Source organism: Chiloscyllium punctatum, chromosome 24, assembly GCF_047496795.1.
Source record: "Chiloscyllium punctatum isolate Juve2018m chromosome 24, sChiPun1.3, whole genome shotgun sequence".
In the NCBI taxonomy this organism is placed as follows: domain Eukaryota; kingdom Metazoa; phylum Chordata; class Chondrichthyes; order Orectolobiformes; family Hemiscylliidae; genus Chiloscyllium; species Chiloscyllium punctatum.
This window is the reverse complement of record NC_092762.1, coordinates 25,841,760-25,853,808: the sequence shown is the minus strand read 5'-3', so window position 1 is coordinate 25,853,808 and position 12,049 is coordinate 25,841,760.

Below are 12,049 nucleotides of genomic sequence, written 5' to 3'. Positions count from 1 at the left end.
TGATATGGGAGGGGAGGAAGTTTCCAGTATTTCAAGGGCATCTCCACGTTGTTGCAAATTGTGTGTCCAGGACATCTGGTTAGCACAACGAATAAGCCGGTGAATAAATTAGAATTGTGGATTGGTAAAGACTTGAGGCAATATGATGCGATGCTGCTGCACAGAGAAAATGTTGATCTCAGTGGTACTGATATTGCACGATCAGTCCTCAGAAAGTAACTGATTGAAAATAATTGGGAAGAAAATATTATTGTAACGTCCTGATTTCACTGGAGTGACAGTCAAGCAGCAAGGACTTACTTTTTGTAGACTTTAGACCAATCTGAAAACATTATATATCTTGATGTTATTAACAGGACAAATTGATCCATGGTTTATGAATGCACTAGCAAGGGCAGAGTTTATTTATCATTCCCAATAGCTCTGGCGAAAGTGTCATTGTTCGGTGAGGAAATTACCAGTGCAGAATTTCCTGCGATTCCCATTCACCACAGTTTACTCAGCATCCCGGACGTCACATGAGTCAAATACTACTTTGATGCAATGCACGTTACTCTGACCTCACCTCAACTGACATTGGAAAATCAGTTAAATGAATCAAGAAGAAAAGGATAGGACACGGCCTGCTCACAATGTTTAAGGAAAACCTGATGCCTGGATTTCTGATTCTGAGGAGAGGTTTGTCCTATTTGTGATGAGGCTGTTTGGTTACTTGTTGTGACAGAGAGACAGAAAAACACTCCACTCTGTACCATGAGGAACAAAACCAGCCTGTTCACGGTGCATCCAACAATGACAGAAACTTACTATTGTCTGTTCCTTTTGGACATTCATCATCTCAATTTCATCATTGACTGATGACAAATAGCAGCACAGAAGTCAGCGGCTCCCATCATCCCAGTAGGAAAGCAAAAAGGGGAAGGGATTGCCAAGAAAATCGGGATCTGGATTCCATTCAAAGTTAAGAAAGGATTTCTTGTACTTTCTCTTCTATCACTTGATTTTTGTTCAGGTTGTACATGTACTATATATTTCGAAATCTCCATCAAGTGCAGACGACATTTTTGTTTCTCCCCTACGGTGGTGTTTCAATATTTTGGATTTTATTTGCAGTATATATTTGCTTCCAATTCAAAGTGGATATGAGAATATGATTTGATATTCTGTAGTTTGCCCATAACATAGAATCTAATTGAATATTTATCCTCATCACACTCGCTGATTTAAACAAACAATGAATGAGTCCATGTCCACCCTGCACATGAAAAATTTCTTCAGCTTTGGCTGTTGCAGGGAATGTTACAAAGAACAGTGGCACGCAAAGTGCTAATGTTCCAGCGCAAGGTGCCAAATCCTAGTTTATCCGAAATTATTTACAAGGTTTATAAATAAAACATGTAGAGGGGCAGAGTGGAAAAGGTGAATTCAACTCTGTGTCGAAAATGATATTTGTGGCTCCCTCGCAAACTGTGTTAACTACATCACCTATAAATTCACCAAAATAGGAAAAGCAAGTGACTGGAATTGTCAAATCATCCTCTGAATAACATCTGGAGAACAGGAAGGAAATCACGGTTTATTTGCGATATTCAGAAATGACGATTGTGAGAATGTGGAAGGTGGAGAGCAGTGGAATGATGACCAATGTTATGGATGACACAAAGATGAGCTGGGTGGATCACAGTCAGGAGGAAAGTGTTAGGTTACAGGAGGATAGAAGCAGATTATTCAGATAGCTAGATAAATGGCCTGATTAAATTTAACACCGACAAATTGGGAAGATGCAAGTCAGAAGTAACAAGACAAGTGACTACTCAAAAGTGAGTATGAAAGAGGAGGGCTAAATTTGCTCGTTTTTTCCTTTGCAGCAGGGAAGGTTGAGGAGGGAACCTGGTACAGGTGTACAAGAGCATAAGGGGTATGGAGAGGATGAACACACAACAGCAGTTTTCCTTAGTCTAAGGATCAAAAACAAAGGGACACACTTTTAAAGTGAAAGGCAGGAGACAGCATTTATTGAATGGAATATGGAATATGAACTGAGAGGGTGGTATGAATCTGGAACGCGTTGTCTAGGAGGGTGGTTGAGGCAGATAACCACAAAAACGTTTCATAAGCCTTTGGATGTACACTTGCTGGCAGAGACGTGATCGGACAGCTTTTCATTGCATGATTCTTTGCAGTGGCAGCCAAGAACACTCTGATATATTCTGAAACAATAAGCAATGGCAGTTGCTGCTTTGTTCCTTTGGCTGTACTCAGTAAGTGGCTATATTACAAAACAGCATCATCTCATGCAACTTCAGCACTTACTCAACTAAACTCAGCCCAGCCATCTCTTGGAACATCCAGTGTAATTCACATGCTCTGTGTAAGCATTGTCCAACAGCAGCACTGATAATATTCTAACTGTTTGCCACCATTATTATGGTAACAGCCATAACTTGAACACAGCTTTTCCTCCATTATAATACAGATCTTTAGAAATAAGGATGTTATTTCTCTGAACCATAATAAATTAATTCCCAAGTATTCACTTTGACACACAGCAAGTTTTCCTGTGTTTTTTTGCCAGTTGTTTGTCTCAGAATTCACCACCCCAAACTTTTCCCACTTTAACATTTTCTTGTGCACTGTCTCCCTGATCTCACACACCTGACTCCCTCACATCCCCCACACTCTCCATCCTTATTGATGAATCTCTGAAAAACCTGCGCCTCATCTCGATAATTTATTCCAACTCCCATCTCACATTTTGGACTGATTTGATTCCTTCTCTCGGCATGGTCATTAAACTGGCCGTGTCTGATGTCCTATTCACCTCGACCTTCTACTCAGTTCCTGATCTGCTGCTTTGGTTCTCACTCTCCTGGTTTATTCAAATCCATATGACTCGCACTAGCAAACGTCCCCACAAGGATGTTGGTGCTCGTCCACTTAAGATACAACCTGCCATTTTTGTACAGGTCCCCACCTGTTTTGGAAGAGATTCAATGATCCAACAATCTGAAACACTCACAACTGAAGTAGCATGTTAACAACATGTTAAGCTCTACTGTCTTCCTCATCCTTCCCTCTTTTCCACATGGCACGGGGCGTAATCCAGACATTGCAGAGGATTGGTCTCTCTCTTTCTCTCTCCCTCTCTCTCTCTCTCCGTCTCTCTCTGTCGCACACACACACATTCAGAAGAAAGACAGATAGACAGACACCACATTACTTTGCAGACGAATACAAATAAGCCTAAAATAATCGGAATGATAACGGGAATGAAGGGTTTAGTTTAAGGGAGGATGAGAGAAATTACGCTTCTTCTGGATGTCAGTTTGCTCGCTGAGCTGGAGAGTTCATTTTCAGATGGTTCATCACTGTACTAGGGAACATTATCAGTGAGCCTCTGGTGAAGTGCTGGTGTGATGTCCCACTTGCTATTTATGTGTTTAGTTTTCCTTGAGTCAGTGATGTAATTTCCAGTATTGGTGATTTTATGTCCGATTCTTTTTCGCAGAGACTGTTAGATTGAATCAAAATCGATGTGGTTGTTGATAGAGTTGATAGAATGCTATGCTTCTCGGAATTATCGTGCGTGTCCCTGCTTGGCTTGTCCTAGATGCATATGCAGACGCAGTCGAAATGGTATACTTTCTTATCTGTATGTAAGGATACTAGTGATAGTGGGTTATGTCTTTTTTTTCTGGCTCGATGTTGTTCATGTATCCAGGTGGCTAGTTTTCTGCCTGTTTGTCCGATGTAGTGTTTGTTACAGTTCTTGCAAGGCTTATTCTTCCTGGAGCAGAACAGACAAAGATGTGAACTTATTGCGGTGCTCAAAAGTATGAAAAGATGTAAAACAGGAGAACTCAGTTTCCATTAGTTGGCATTACAGCATCAAGGAGTTCTAATTTCAAGATTATCAGCAAAAGAGCCAGGAGTGAGATAAGGAAAATCTTCTTTATTGAACGAATTGTTAGGATTTGGAATGGACTGCCTGGGAGAGTTGTGGATGAGCCAGACCTCTGTGGTGGGCAAGTTGTTGGAGGGAATCCTAAGGGACAGGATGTACATGTATTTGGAAAGACAAGGACTGATGCGGGATAGTCAACTTGGCTTTGTGCGTGGGAAATCATGTCTCACGGACTTGATTGAGTTTTTTGCAGAAGTAACAAAGAAGATTGATGAGGGCAGAGCAGTGGATGTGATCTGTATAGACTTCAGTAAGACGTTCGACAAGGATCGCCGTGGTAGACCGATTAGCAAGGTTGTATTTCATGGAATACAGGGAGAAGTAGTCATTTGGATACAGAACTGGCTCAAAGGTAGAAGACAGTGGGTGGTGATCGTGGGTTGTTTTTCAGAATGGAGAACTCTGACCAGTGGAGAGCCACAAGGATCGATGCTGGGCCATCTACTTTTTGACATTTACATAAGTGATTTGGATGCGAGCATACGAGGTACAGATAGTTTGCAGATGACACCAAAATTGGAGTGGACAGCGAAGAGGGTTACCTCAGATTACGACAGGATCTGGGCCAGATGGGCCAATGGGCTGTGAGGTGGCAGATGGAGTTTAATTCAGATAAATGCGAGGTGTTGCATTTTGGGAAAGCAAATCTTAGCAGGGATTATGCACTCAATGGTAAGGTCCTAGGGAGTGTTGCTGAACAAAGAGACCTTGGAGTGGAGGTTAATAGCTCCTTGAAAGTGGAGTCGCAGGTAGATAGGATAGTGAAGAAGGCGTTTGGTATGCTTTCCTTTATTGGTCAGAATATAGAGTACAGGAGTTGGGAGGTCATGTTGCAGCTGTACAGAATATTGGTGAGGTCACTCTTAGAATATTGAGTGCAATTCTGGTCTCCTTCCTATCAGAAATATGTTGTGAAACTTGAAAGGGTTCAGAAAAGATTAACAAGGATATTGCCGGGGTTCGAGCATCTGAGCTACAGGGAGAGGCTGAAGACGCTGGGGTTGTTTTCTCTGGACCGTCGGAGGCTGAGGGGTAACCTTATAGAGATTTACAAAATTATGAGGGGCATGGATAGGATAAATATACAAAATGTTTTCCCTGGGGTCAAGGAGCCCAAAACTAGGGGACATAGGTTTAGGGTGAATGGGGAAAGATATAAAAAAGACCTAAGGGACAACTTTTTCACATGGATGGTGGTATGTGAATGGAATGAGCTGCCAGAAGATGTGGTGGAGGCTGGTACAATTGCAATAGATAAGAGGCATTTAGATGGGTATATGAATTGAACGGGTTTGGATAGATATGGACCGGTTGCTGGCAGGTGGGACTAGATTAGGTTGGGATAACTTGTCGCATGGACAGGTTGGACCAAAGGGTCTGTTTCCATGCTGTACATCTCTGTGACTCTAACTGGGTATGTATTTGGAAATGTGAATTTAACAGGCTGCAGAAATAAGGCTGGGAAATGAGAGGGGCTTGGGAGACACTCCTGGAGCTGATGCACACACAGTGGCCAATGGCCTCCTCCTATACTTAAAAGTTTTGCTCTCTATCATGTGTCTGATGTGAATAAAAGTCAGTATCCGATTATTTCCTATTGTAAATGCTCACGAATATCTGATTATTTAGTGCAGCATAAGCATTTAAAAAACAAGTATTGCAAGGGCAGCATCATTATATAGTCTAATTATTGGTCAGAACACGAATATTTTAAATGTTCAAAGTTTGTGAGATAATTTGCACCTCGGCTGCTCCTTGTTGTCGTTCTCTTCACCGAGCTGGGAATTTGTGTTGCAGACGTTTCGTCCCCTGTCTAGGTGACATCCTCAGTGCTTGGGAGCCTCCTGTGAAGCGCTTCTGTAATGCTTCCTCCGGCATTTATAGTGGTTTGTCTCTGCCGCTTCCCGTTGTCAGTTCCAGCTGTCCGTTGCAATGGTTGGTATACTGGGTCTAGGTCATTGTGCTTGTTGATTGAATCTGTGGATGAGTGCCATGCCTCTAGAAATTCCCTGGCTGTTCTCTGTTTGGCTTGTCCTCTAATATTAGTGTTGTCCCAGTCGAACTCATGTTGCTTGTTATCTGTGTGTGTGTGGCTGCTAAGGATAGCTGGTCGTGTCGTTTAGTGGCTAGTTGGCGTTCATGGATGCGGATCGTTAGCTGTCTTCCTGTTTGTATTGTCTCCATCTAAAATTAAATGTGGAGTGGTCTATTGACGTACTGTTAGTTCAGAGTAGTTAGTAATACTTTGGTTCCAGAGGCTTCAGTGTGAAGCAGCTCAGCAGAAGTTGCAGGTAAGCTCAAGTAAAGTCTTTTTAATGCTTGTCTGCCAGCAGTTGAGATGGCAGTTAGGGCATTTGCATGTTCCCCCTGCAGGATGTGGGAGCTCAGGGAGATTTCCACCGTTCCTGATGACTATACAAGTGGGCAGTGCAACCAGCTGCAGCTCCTGGGAGACGGTGGTCAGGAGCTGCACATGGCTGGTGTCCGGATCATCCAAGATACTGAGAACTTCATAGACAAGAGCTTTAGTGAGGTGGTAATGCCCATGTCCCCCCTTAGCCATGTAAAGACTATAATATCCCAGTCCCATCATCCACGCCCTGAGTTCATACGTATTACCAGTCAGCCCTGTTGCATTTAAATAAACGGAATTTAGTCCAATAGGCGTCCCTTGCTTATAGCCATGTTCCAGGCAGTGAGTAGCTGAGCCACCACCAGGAATGGCAAAGGGAATAGGCAGAGAGTGCAGGAATCCCCTGTGGTCATTCCTCTCGAAAACCAGTATACCACTTTGGTTACTGATTGTGTGTGTTTGGAGATGGGGGATGGGTGTCAGGCAATGACCGTTCAGAGGAAAGCAGCAGTAGCCAGATTGGTTGCACTGCAACTGGCTCTAGGGAGCAGCAGGATAGGATAAAGATAAACAGCGTCTTAGAGTTAGGGATTCGATTGTTAGGGAGACACAAACGGGAACCCAGGATGAGGTGTGGCCACTCAGGTGTCAGGGTCCAGCATGTCTCTGAGTGGCTGCTGAACGTTCTCGGGGAGCGGGGGTGTTTGAGCTGCTTGAAGTAATTATGCACATTAATACAAATGACACAGGTAGACATAGGATTGTGGTCCTACAGAGTGATTGCTGAGAGCTAGGAGAAAAGTTAAAAACCAGAGCCTTGACAATGATAATCTCCTGATTACTTCCAGTGTCATGAGGTAGTGAAGGTAAGAATAGGAGGATATGGCTGATAAATATGTGACTAAAGATTTGGTACAGGGGGAGGGATTCATATTTTTAGATCATTGGGAGCTTTTCTGTGACAGTTTTGACCTGTTCAAGGGGGACTGGTGGCACATGCACTGGAGGGGGTGGTGGGAATCAATATCTTCTCAGCCAGTTTTGCTCGTGCTGCAAGGGAGTGTTTAAACGAGATTGGCAGCAGGTGGTATCCTCAAGAGCTGGGCAGCAAGTGTGAGGTTGGAAGGAGATACAGTATTCAGTATATTACGTTGAAGAGATACATCAGGCAGGAATACCATAGGGAGAAAGGAATGCCTATGGATTAAATTGCACTTATTTCAATGCAAAAGGACTAAAAGTTAAGGCCGATGAATTTAGGGTGTGGATCGGTAATCGGTGCTGGATAGAGTAGCTATTGCAGAAACATGGCTGAGGGATGGATAGGACTGACAGCTTAATGTATCAGGGTAAAGTGTATTAGGAGGCACAGAGGTGGTGAAAAGAGGGGAGGGGCTTGCATTTCTGATTTAGAGGAGTACCACAGCAGTGATCAGAGATAAAATAACTGGTGAATCATCCAGTGAGGCTTTGTGGGTGGAACGAAGAGAAAGGAAGGGGATGGTGACATTAATGGGGTTGTACTATAGGCCCCCAAATACTCAACAGGAATTACAGGAACAAAAATATACACAGACATTGGGAGGACGTGCAGAAACATTCGGGTTGTCATAATAGGGGTTTTAGTTTTTATAACACAGACTAGAACTGCCAGAGCATTAAGCCTTTCGATGGAATAGAATCAAGTAAGTGCGATAGGAATCTTTCCTCAAGCAGTATATAGAGGGCACTAATCGGGAAGGGGCAAAATCTGACCTAAAAATAGGTCAGGACAGGTGAGTGAGGTGAGAGTAGGTGTGCACTTTGGGACCAGTGACCATAGTTCTATTATTTTTTAAATCGTTATGGAGAAGGGAAAATAATTTGTCCACAGATTCAAGTTCAAAATTGGGACAAGGTTAATTTTGATGAACTTAGACAGGAGTTTGCAGGGGTTGATTAGAGTAGCCTGTTTGTAAGCGAAGCGAGCTCCAACAAGTGGGAGTTTAAGATCTGTGGGGGTGAAAGGAAAGTTGACAGGAATGAGGAACCCTGAATTACAAGAGATGTTTAGGTTTTGACAAAACAAAATGTGGCGGCTTGGGTCAGGTAGAGGCAGCTGGAATCAAGAAAATCCCTGGAGGTGTGCAGGGGCTACAGGAGTTTACTGAAGAAGGAAATCAGGAGGGCGAATGGGGGTATGTGGTAACCTGGCATGAGAAGATCAGGGTGAATCCAAAGAGGCTCTTTAAGTATATTAAAGGAAAAACATTAACTAGAGAGAGAATAGGACCCCTCAAAGACCAAAGTGGCCATGTATGTGTAGTACCATAAGAGATAGGCAATGTCCTCACCAAATATTTCTCCTCTATATTTACAGTGGGGATACTTGGGAATTTGGGGAAATTAGTGGTGATGTCTTGGGGACAGTCCATATCACAGTAGAGGAGGTACTGGATGTACTAGAATGTTTGATGTAGGAGAAATCTCATGGGCCTTACCAGATATATCCAAGAACACTGCAATGGGTTCGAGAAGAATTTGCGGGGACCTTGGCTGATAATTTTGATCATCAGTTACCACAGGTGAGATCCCAGTAGACTGAAGGATAGCAAATGTTGTGTCCTTATTCAAGAAGGACTGAAAAATAAAGCCAGGGAAATACACACCAGTAACCTTAACGTCTGTGGTAGGTAAATAACTTGAGAAGATTCTGAGGGATAAGAGGTGCATGTATTCGGAAAACAGGGTTTGATTAGGAATAGTAGGCAAAGCGTTTTGAGTGGAAGTTCATGCCTGACGAATTTCTTAAAACTCTTTGCTGACATGACCAGGAAGGTCGAGTAAGGCAGGCCGGTAAACGTCCAAACGTGTGATGCTCGAAAAGCACAGCAGGTAAGGCAGCATTCGACGGGCAGGAGAATCGAAATTTCTGGCATAATTCCATCATAAGGAATGTACAAAACATCGATACTCCTGCCTGACCTGCTGGGCTTTTCCGGTGTCACACTTTTCGACTCTGATCTCCGGCATCTGCAGTCGTTGAAGAAAATGTATTCCAGTTATACCAGAACAGGATGAAGCTTTTCAGCCCCTGGAGCATGTTATACAGTTACAGGAGGAGACCAATCAGCCCCTTGAGTCGATAGAACTGGACCCAGTTTAGATCATGCTGCAACAGTATCTGACTATTCAGCGACTTGAAGTCAGTAACACAGGAATTGGAAGAGGCAACAAAGTGAATGGACAATGGTATATACTGGAATAACACCAGGCTATATAGCCCCTCAAGCCTGCCCTTCCCTCCAGTCAGGTCAGGGCTGATCTCTCTCAACTGCAATTTCTTTCATGCCCAATTCTTTGTAGCCCTCAACTCCCTGATGGGTCAAAATCCATTAACATCTCCCTGTACCCCAAATCATTTCAGAGGTGTAGCTGTCTAGGAGAAGCCCCAACAGTCGCTACCCTCTGAGCGAAGGAAACAGTCCCCACACAGATACCTTGGCCTATTGACATGAGCAAAATTTACGGACATAGCGTCCAGCTGTCTACTGGATTCATTTCTACCATTGAGCAACTCGGTGGTATCATTTGCCTGTGTTCCCCGCCTCACCATGCCACCTCCTCCTTCTACTCCCTCACCTCGCCACTTTATCTGTACAAGCACCCCCAGTCCTGAAGAAAGGTTATACCCAAGGTGCGGACTTCTTCTCCTGATGCTGCCTGGTTTGTTGTGTTCTTTTAGCCTCATGCATTCTAACATCTGCATTTTTAAATCAAAATATCTTCTTGAGTAATAGGTCAAGGAGATTGAACGAGCTGTGCCTCTTCTTATCCAATAGCTGCGATGGGCTGAATGGCGTTCTCATGTTTCCATGAAACCAGCTTTAGATGCCGAATGAGCTCCTCGTTTTTCGTCCTGTGGAAATGTTCAGGATCCAGTTGTACTGTTACATGTTAACAGCACGAGCTTGAATGTTGTCTTGGTTTTGATGTTTTATGCGATCTTTCCTGAGCATCCTCACTTCTGATCGAACTATGGAGTGTCAGACGTTGCTGAAGCAGCTGAAGGTGTTTGTGCCGAGGAAGCTACCTGGAAGATCGCCCAAAGAGATATCCTGGGACTGAGAGGATTGATCTCCATCAGCCACTTTGTGTCCTGAATGGCCGAACCAGTGGGAGTTTACAACTGATTCCCAAAAGGTTCAATTTTACTCAATCTCCTTGACACCTTGTTCAGTCATGGGGTAAAAACAAAGACTGCAGATGCTGGAAACCAGAGTCTAGATTAGAGTGGTGCTGGAAAAGCACGGCAGGTCAGGCAGCATCCGAGGAGCAGGCAAATCGACATTTCGGACAAAAGCCCTTCATCAGGAACAGAGGCAGGGTCCCTGCAGAGTGCAGAGATAAATGAGAGGGGGGTGGAGATGGGGAGAAAGTAGCATACAGTACAATAGGTAAATGGGGGTGGGGTGGAAGTGATAGGTCAGGGAGGAGAGTGGGAGAAGATAGCAAAGAGTCCAATGGGTGAATGGGGTTGGGAATGAAGTTGCTAGGTCAGAGGAGAGGGTGGAGTGAGTAGGTGGAAAGGAGGATAGGCCGGTAGGACAGGTCATGGGGACGGTAATGAGCTGGAGGTTGTCACTGGTGTGAGGTAGGGGAAAGTGAAAATGAGGAAACTAGTGAAGTCCAAATTGAAGCCCTGGGGTTGAAGTGTTCTGTGGCAGAAGATGAGGCGTTCTTCCTCCAAGCATCTGGTGGTGAGGGAGCGGCGGTGGAGGACGCCCAGGACCTGCATGTCCTCAGAAGAGTAGGAGGGGGAGTTGAAATTTTGGGCCATAGGGCAGTGTGGTTGATGGGTGCGGGTGTCCCGGAGATTTTCCCGAAAGCGCTCTGCTAGGAGGCGTCCAGTCTCCCCAATGTACAGGGGACCGCTTCGGGAGCAACGGATGCCATAATTAATATATGTGGATGTGCAGATAAAACTTTGATGGATATGCAAGTTTCCTTTAGGGCCTTGGATGGAGATGAGACAGGAGGTGTGGGCGCAGCTGGCTGGGGAGGGTGCCAGGAAGGGAGAGTTGGTTGTTGGGGGATGTCGACCTGATCAGGTAGTCACGGAGGGAACGGTCTTTACGGAAAGTGGAAATGGCTGAGGAGGGTAATATATCCCCGGTGGTGGCATCCGTTTGGAGGTGGCGGAAATGTCGTCGGATGATTTGTTGTATGTGAAGGTTGGTAGGGCGGAAGGTGAGCACCACGGGGGGGTTCTGTCCTTGGTTAGAGGGATGGAGTTTGAGGGTGGAGGTGCGGAATGTGGATGAGATGCGTATGAGGGCATCTTTAACAACGTGGGAAGGAAAATTGCGGTGTCTAATGAACTAGGCCATTTGGTGTGTTCTGTGGTAGAACTGATCCTCCTGGTAGTAGATACGGCGGAGGCAGAGGAATTGGGAATGCGGGATAGAATTTTTGAAGCAAGTGGGGCTATGGGACTCGGTTGGTTTGGGAAATGTAGTCCTGTGGAAATGTTCAGGTAGCTATGGGATTCGTTAAAAATGTCATTGTCAGTCAGTCATCATTAATGGAGATGGAGAGGTCCAGGAAGGGGAGGGAGGTGTCAGAGATGGTCCCGGTAAATTAAAGGTCGGTGTTGGATGCATTGGTTATTTTGATGAATTGGTCAACCTCCTCGTGAGAACACCAGGTGGCTGCAATGCAGTCATCAATATAGTGGAGGAAGAGGTGGGGAC